The following is an 8,632-nucleotide window of genomic DNA, read 5'->3' as shown; positions in this document are numbered from 1 at the left end:
CTGCCCTCTGTATCTATTCTCTCCCGTCCTCTCCCCTTTTTTCCTCGCATCCACTCATCTCCCCCTCTTCACCTCCCCTTCCTCCCCTCTTTAATGTTTCTTCTCCTCTCAATCTTTCCATCAATCCATCTCAATGTTTCCTACTTCTCATCTCCTTTCCTCTCTTTCTTCTCATCTCCTTGTCTCCACTCCTTCATTCACTCCTCCTCTCAATTATCCTTCTCCTCTCCTCTTCTTCTTATCATTCTCTCCTTTCCTTTTCTGTCTTTTCTCCTTCCTTTCCTCTCCCTTTCTTCTCATCCTCTTGTCACCTCACCTTTTTCCTACCTCTTATCTCCTCTCCATCTTGTCTCCTCTCCTCCCCTCTCTCCTCTCCTCTCCTCTCCTCTCTTCTCCTCTCCTCTCCTCTCTCCTCTCCTGTCCTCTCTGCCGGGTCGCTGTGCTTGTCGCGGGTGATAATCCGTGTCACGGCGGCTGATTGGGGATTAGGACTAGCAGTTTATTCACGGCAGGGAGAATGATACAGCGCTTAGTGGCACAGGCTCCCGCGGCAGCCGCTCTCTGCTGAATTAGCAACATGTTTGAATGAGATAAAAGAGACAGCTTACCCCACCGCACTCCACCACCTAATCCCTATACAGCTGTGAAATGAGCCGGGCCAGCCGCACCACACCTAGACCCACGCTGGCTTGCCTCTCGTCCTCCCTCTCTCTCTCTCTCTCTCTCTCTCTCTCAACCACACACATGCACACAGTCACCGTTTATACTGTACCTACCTGCACACACACACACACACACACACACACACAGAGCAAACTCTAATTCCAAACTAGAAAGCACTCAGAGAGCACATAGCTGCACTAAGGCTGCACAATCCTCTGAATGTGTTATTTTAATAATAGAAAATGTTTGGAGTTTTTTTTTTCCCTTTAACCTGAATCCAGAACTGCAACAAAATACACACACAGTGAGATAATTATGCTCATCGGAGAACGCTGATAGAGAATACATAAATGCTTCACAGGAATATTCAGGCCTCATACAAGGATGAACTATGATAACTTTCAAGTGTGTCCCATTCATGACCTCTTAGTTATGACAATTTAAATATATCGTGTCGCTGTAGCGTCACTTATAGATGCAACGCCATCAGACTTGACTGGATAACTCAGGGTGTATGCCATCTAAATTTGGCATCAAATGCACAGGGTGGCAGTTTAAGTCAAAGAGACCACACTAATGAGAATTTGGCAGCCAAGAATGGGAAAACATGATGGAATATAAAACAAATTAACAGTTTTTCAGGGTCATTTAAATATGTTATATACTAAATTAGCAGTTGGATGAAATTTGCAGGAAAACTGTTTTGGAGGTTGCCCCTGTGGCCTCGGGGTGAACAACCATGAACTGCAACGTCCTCTGTTTGAATCCTGTCAGGGGTCTCTACTGCGTCCTCATCTCTTCACTGTCTCTGGCTAATAGAGTCGCAAAGTGTGAAGGAACGCTGATTCCAGAAGTGCTTTTCCCCATTCTGTAATCCCATTTCAAATTTTTCTTTAAGGACCAGTGTGTAAGATTTAGTGGCATCATTTGGTTGCAATCTGCAACCTCATCGCTAGATGCCACTGAATCTTACACACTGGTCCTTTAAATGGTATCCTCTGTCTGTACAAGCTGTTTCTGTTTGTACTATTCCTCCCTGCATAATTCTAACTGATCAGCTGAACAAAAAGCTCCAGATATGTCCATATCTTGTTATGTCGCCTGGTTTTTAGCGCCGCTAACAAAGCTTGGCTAATTGGGTGAGGAACATGTTTAATTTACTGTAAGTTCTTCACAATAAAAGTCTTGTTATTTAGTCATTTAAAGGCTTTTAATTTGAAGCAGTAAAGCAGGAAATGTTGGGTTTGCATCAGCGGTAACTTAACACGACTCTGATATAGCTGCCCCTCGGCTGGCTTCCAGAAAGCTGGCCAATCAGAACAGAGAGGGCTCATCAGGAGGCCTTAAAGAGAGAGGAGCTAAGACTGCCTGTTAACAGACAGAGGCTGAACTGAGTGGCTGTAATAAAGGGGCCAGTATAAGATAAATAAGGAGTTTTTTGAACTGTGAATCATGCAAAGCTACTCAAGTGGAGTCACATAATAAAAATATAGAGATGGAAATGAGCATAATACATTCCCTTTAATTTGGTTTTGATGGAAATTACAGTCATAGCTGCACATAATGGGCTTCATTTGAGATCCAGGTTTCAGTGTCCAGTTGTATTTATATTCAAGTACCTTGGCAGAAATCTCTGGACAGCTGTAAATTGAGTGTATTTGTTTGTTATTTTCTACATGTGACTAAGCTCTAAAAATAGCCTCCTTCTCTCACACAACAATATGGGAACCACCAGGAGACAAAGTGTGGTCCATTTTGTTAATGGTTTTGGCCAGAAGGGATTGGCCATCTCCACCAATAAGCTCGGCCGTATATCTCACTTCATTTGGCTTGCGTTGTGTCAGCAAAATAAGGCAGGGAAATAATAATGTGTGGCTATCTACATATGGAGAAGTAATGAAGGAGAGAGGGACGGAGCGGAGGGAGGAGAAGTGCAGGGAATCAGCACAGGAGTGGAGAATTACAGCTTATATTAGAACTGTAGGATTTGCAGTCGGATCTCTTATACTGTGAGGTGAGTGAAGGTGATTCACTAAAAAAAAAAAAAAAAAAAAAGCCAAGCAAGCATTTCATTCTTCACTGTCTTATCAGGAAACAGAAAACAGGGAGACATACTGTTTAATTTGCACCAATCTTTGTGTCTCTATATTGGTATCTTGTAAATTCCATCCTTGTTCATTTACCGGATGCCAACCGAGCCTGGTCACAGGTTTTATTTTTCACTGTGACTGACATGTGTGGGGTTGAACATTTCGTCATATAAATAAACCTGAAAGATATATCTGATACTTTTGGCATCAACACAACTGACAAGAAGGGCAGAGATTTACCCCAGGGTTTGGTTTCACTGTCTTCGTCTCTACGACAGTTTTTTTTTTTTTTTTTTCCAGATTGACAAAGGAAATGCAGAGGTTAATTCTGACAAAGACGATATCTGGTTGCAGCAATATTTCATCAGAAAGTGTGAGATGATGTCCTGAACTGAAGCGAAACGTCACGGGAGCCACGTCGACACAAGTCTTACAGGGAAATCTGCCCCGGGCTGCTGTTACAGTAATGAGAGCCAAGTAACACAGTCTGATTGATTTGTTAATGATAAAACACACAGCTTTAAAAACCCAAAGAGGAAATGAAAATATATTTGTTTATAGTGACTTTATTTAGTCACATTTAGGGCATATTATGCTTTAAAATGCTGACCTCACAGGGAGATTTTAAAAAGAGACTGATTACACCTGGTACACTGTATAGTCAATACACCAAAAGTGAACATTATTCCATCACAGAATAGAGAGAGAAACCTGGATTTTCAATTTTGATGCCAAGTTTTAGATCCTGACTTGTGAGGTGTAGAATGATGATTTGTTCAAGACAAATATATCAATAACAACAGTTTTTTCACTTTTCCTCATTCAAACTTTACCTCGTCTTCACCAAATGTAGCATTTTGTCATTTCCTTTTTGATATTTAATCATAGACTGTATACAAAGACGGATGTAGCGAGGTGTTGGTTTAGTCTTTTCCATTTGGAGCCCGGAGTCCAGTTAAGGAGTGCGAGGTGTTACCTTTCACGCTCTGGAAACATGCCCTGCTACCTCGGACTGAAGCTAATACTAGCTTACTGGGAACACCGTGTACTTCACACTTGGGCTAACATTAGCTACTATAGCTAAATTGTGCTAACGGGGCAGGTATGGTAAACAAGTAACATTAGTTGTCGTCATGCCCATGTTGGCGTCAGATCAGAAAACATTTATTTGTTGTTCTGGAGTGCAAATGACGTATTTTATCATTTGGATAATAGTGACTCTTTTTGACAATAACTCTTGAATGCATTGTGCACAGTTGCAACCGAATTTACATGACATAAGCAAACATCAACCGTGAGCCACCCTTCACAATTTGATGGCGGTTTGACTCTAAATTGCACAACATGATGCATTTAAATGACCAGTCAGATGTCTGATTCAGTCAAAATGTTGTACAGTTCATCACAAAACCCTAATATTCCTCAACAGAATAGAGGTATTTCCAAATCACCATCAGCCAATCAGCATGATTTTCTATCACTAAATACTTCTAAATACTTCTGTTTACTCATTTAGCGAATCGTGCAGCCATGGTGAAGGTTTGTTTGTTTACGTTCTTGATCTCCAGCCGTCTGTCTCGGGGCTCAGAGGCCATGTCAGTGTCACCTCCGTGTGCCACCGCCTCGGAGTCATCTCTGGTTACCAGCGGATAAGCACTTTTCCCCTGATTGGTTTAGCCAGAGTCTCTTAATATCATATTGATGATAATTTCCCTGTAATGCGCCATTTGCACTAATTGTGATGCAGGGAGTGAGTAATGGCATGTGACTGCAGCCGCTCCCCAGCCACTCCTCAACACTTAATCTCCTGATTGTCCCAGAGAGACGAAACGTGACAAGATCGCCATAAACAACCTACTTCCCCGTCGAACACACACACACACACACACACACACACACACACACTGGCCACAGCTCCATCCTCAGCTCACTGCTTCACCACTGACCTCTGTGCTACCCCACATCTCTCTCTCTCTCTCTCTCTCCCCATTTTCTATCTCCTTGCTATTTTTGACTGGATCTCCTCTCTTTAATTTAACCTTTCTTTTCTTTCCCTCTTTCCCACCTCTCTTTCTAAAATGTCTGATAGATGGTGAGTGTATATATTGAACAGTGTTGGGGGATAAACTGCAGATATTTGTTCAAATAACTTAGTTCTGCTTTGATTTTCTTTCTCTCCCTCATTATAACTTTCTGCCCTCGGAAAACCTCCCAGAGCCCAACATGCAAAAATTAATTTTCCAAAAAAAAAAAGATCTGATCCAGAAGAGACTTCAGAATATATCAGAATGAGACCTGATCTAAGATGTAAGATCTAGAGTTGGAACAGTTATACTCCTGCAAAGATACACATCTTTGCAGAGATCTATGCAAAGAAGAGTGTTGGGGTGACCATGGTGGCTTTGCACATCAAACCAGAACCAGGTTTATTGCCAAGTAGGTTTGCACATACAAGGAATTTGTGTTGTGGTGCTTAACAGTCAAAAATATACACAAAATTAAATAATCCTAAGTAACATAAAAAGAGAAAGACAGACATTTACGATAAAAAAATATGTCAAATATATTCTAAACAAGCTGATGATTAATCCAACTTCATGTGGGGAGGAGGGTTAGAAACAAGAAAAAAAGAAAAAAAGTGTTCACAATCTGTATTAGTATTAAAGAAACAGCCATGTAAGCATCTCCACACAACACTCATGTATATTTGCTTATGTTCAGCCAGAAGAAGCGTTTTCCAGACTGCACTGGCAGCAGCGTGATGCTCCAACGATTATCGAGCAGCTGTGGTCAAAAAAAAAAGTCGTGATACGTGCAGTTTTTAATGCAATCCAAAGTTCACACTCACTGTTGTGCCTCAAAAACACATTTTTATTCTACGATGATCACATCACGTGATCAGAGCTCGGATCCATGCAGATGTTGGACACATTGACCTGCAGCGATGGAGGAGGACTCTACCTGGGCCTTCCTCATGTCCTGGATCTGGTCTGCACTATCCGTGAAGATCTCTACCTCCTCTGTATGCGACTTTATTCCACATGTATGATGAATTAATCTCGATTCGTTATCAAATAAGTAACCAGAAATACGGTCTGTCTATTCTTGTAGAGACACATATAACTAGATATATATGCTAATACCACTTAAGCAAATGAAATCATATAATTGGCCATAACAGTTTAACCTTTGAACAATGAATTACTGCGTGTCTGTACTCCATATGCAAACCATTTACATAAGAGTGCATAATTTAAACGCACTCTTTTTCATACCTTTCACCGTGCTACTAAATCCTCCTCTACCTCAGTGCAGTTTGTGTTCTCGCACGCCGACACCGAATCACACATGATGGTGGACCAGCTGATTTTCTCCTCTTTATCTGAGCCTCGGGTGTGAAATCGATGTAGGTGGCCCATCTCCAGCCCTGCAGGGGGGGGGGACAACAGACTTCAACAGAGTGAGGGAAGGAAATCTGGAAAAATTATGATAATGATCATAGAAACGTATAATTCTGTCGGTCATAGTTTAAATCACAGAGAAAAAAAAAAGGAAATTGTCGCCTTTCTTTATAAATGAATACAAACTGATTTATATCTCTATGCGAGGAGAAGAAATTAGATATTTGAAAGAAGGAAAAAGCTATTTACTCCTACTGGATTGTTTTCTACTCCTCCCTCCTTCTCTCTGAGCTGGAAAAGAGGATGAGCTGCTGGTCGGGGGTGTAAAATAGAGTGCGGAGGGTTGAGTCAGGGACTGTTAACCCCAGGGGAGGTTCAGAGCATCAGACCCGATTCCCAGGCCATCTCATTGTTCCCGGCCCCGGCTGTAATTTAGGAGGAAAGCGGCGTCAAAGCGCCCATAAATCCTCCGTGTGCCGAAAGCATCCCAATCTCAATCTGTCAGCGAGACACTGGTCAGCCGGTAAATACTTATCGCCCGCTCTTCTTCATGTGATCGCACACACATGGGAAAACACACACACACACACACACACACACACAAACACGGTTTTGTTTGTGTGTGCGTGTGTGTATCTACTTTTCTAGTTCTACATGAGGAAGCTGCTCTTGCTGAGGAGGCGAGTTTGCAAGATGAGTGTTAAATGCGCAGATGTGCAAACACACACACGGCACAGACGCTAACATATGCACAGGTTAGTGTACAGGCATTGTTCATGACTGTTTTCTTTACAGCAGACAGGCTGAAACAAAGAAGATTAAAGAGGACAATGAGAGCACAGTGGAGGTTATAGCTGATTGTTGTTAATACATATGTAGTCGTGTAATAGTCCACTGATACATAAGGACTAAAAGTAGCAACTCAGTGGTTTCCCTCCCCCCCAAAAAAAGCACGCTTCAGTTGCAGTAAACAAGTATAAGAAATTGTTTGAAAGTAGTTTTTGTGGTATTTTCATGCCTTTAGATTGAATGAAGAAGAAAAGTAAGTAAGGAAGAGATGAAAGAAGAAGGAAAAAAAACGAATAAAGCCAGAAATACAGTAATGAAAAAAGGAAGCAGGTATTGGATGAAAAAAAGGAAGAAAGAAGGAAAGAAATCATTAAAGAGGAGAGAACAGAAGGAGCAGGGAGGAAAAGAAGGGAACGTGGAAGGATAGAGGCGAGGAAATGAGGAATAAAGGAATAAAAGATGACTACAGGAGGAAAGAAAGCAACTAAAGAAGGAAGGAAAGCAATTACAAAAGAGGGAAGAAAAAAGAAAGATGGAAGAATGAAAAGAAGAGAAGACAAAAAAAGAGCAATTTACTCAACAACAGCCGTATTTATCTAATGTCACATACAGGACGTTTTGTGGAGAAAGTCTCAAAAGGGAAACACTAATAATTGTACAAACAGCACTTGTACTTAAATCTCTAACGTGGCGCTAATTGAAAAAGGTTTTATCTTTGAAATGCACTCCTACATCTATCTCTTCAAACATGATGTTCAAGCAGTCCTCTGGTTTCCTTCTTCTTTCTCTTCCTCTTCTTCTGGGACTTTCTGAACATTTCCGATTCGAAGGAGCCGACGGGGGCATTTCAGTTCAAACGAGGTTACGACGGGGCGACGCCACCTCACGCGGGAAACTCCGCAGATTATCGACCGATGATTAACCCTCACCTGAACCCTGTAGGGCTCAGATAAACAAACACATGCCGTCGTCTTAAAGGTGAGTTTCTTATGATGACCTTCCGGGTCGACGTCCCTCAATTTAATTCAATCCAGAAAATCTTTATAGACACACAAAAACAAACACGTGTGTGTGTGTGTGTGTGTGTGTGTGTGTGTGTGCACGTGTCCACACAAGTCAGATGTGTATAGAGACATCCTCATGTTGATCAATAACGTTCATAGATTGTCAATTACGCTCTGGATGGAGAATGAATGGGATTTGCATATATATAGAGCCGGGTTTACCCATGCACTCATAGAGTGTCCCAAAACTGCTGCCCTCAGCATGCTGACCCACTGGGGGAGGAGGGGGGGGGAGGAGGAGGAGGAGGAGGAGGAGGAGGGGGGAGTTGACAGGATGTAGAACAGCAGGACCCGAAATATGGGAGCAAATACCTGAGATGGTCTGATGAGTTCATGTTACAGACGATCATCTGTGTTGAATCAGATGGCTGCAAGTGTGTGTGTGTGTGTGTGTTCGTGTGTGTGAGAAGGTTTGTAGATGCTATTTTTAATCACTTGATTCAGATTTTATTTGCAGATTTGTTTTATTCCTTTCAGTTTATATGAGTTTAGATTATAGGTTAGATTTTCTGTTGTTATTTAACCTCGCTGGTTATTAGAACCATCAGTGGCTCCGTCTTTACTAACTCATGTTGTTCAGTCAAACAATGTTAAAACCAGCAGAACTTAATGTAAAAATCTGCTT

The 8,632-nt window shown here is 41.8% G+C and overlaps 1 long non-coding RNA gene across 1 annotated transcript; it reads right to left on the bottom strand.

The window, feature by feature from the left end:
• Positions 1 to 5,396: 5,396 nt before the first annotated feature.
• LOC122989046 lies at positions 5,397 to 8,217 on the bottom strand. The gene is made up of 3 exons (XR_006404932.1): positions 6,404 to 8,217; positions 6,029 to 6,180; positions 5,397 to 5,783 (listed from the first exon to the last, which is right to left on the bottom strand). It is a non-coding gene; the product is annotated as an uncharacterized LOC122989046 (long non-coding RNA).
• Positions 8,218 to 8,632: the final 415 nt, after the last annotated feature.

The sequence above is a fragment of the Thunnus albacares genome, chromosome 9, assembly GCF_914725855.1.
Source record: "Thunnus albacares chromosome 9, fThuAlb1.1, whole genome shotgun sequence".
Taxonomy (NCBI): Eukaryota; Metazoa; Chordata; class Actinopteri; order Scombriformes; family Scombridae; genus Thunnus; species Thunnus albacares.
This window is presented reverse-complemented; position numbering and strand designations above follow the sequence as displayed.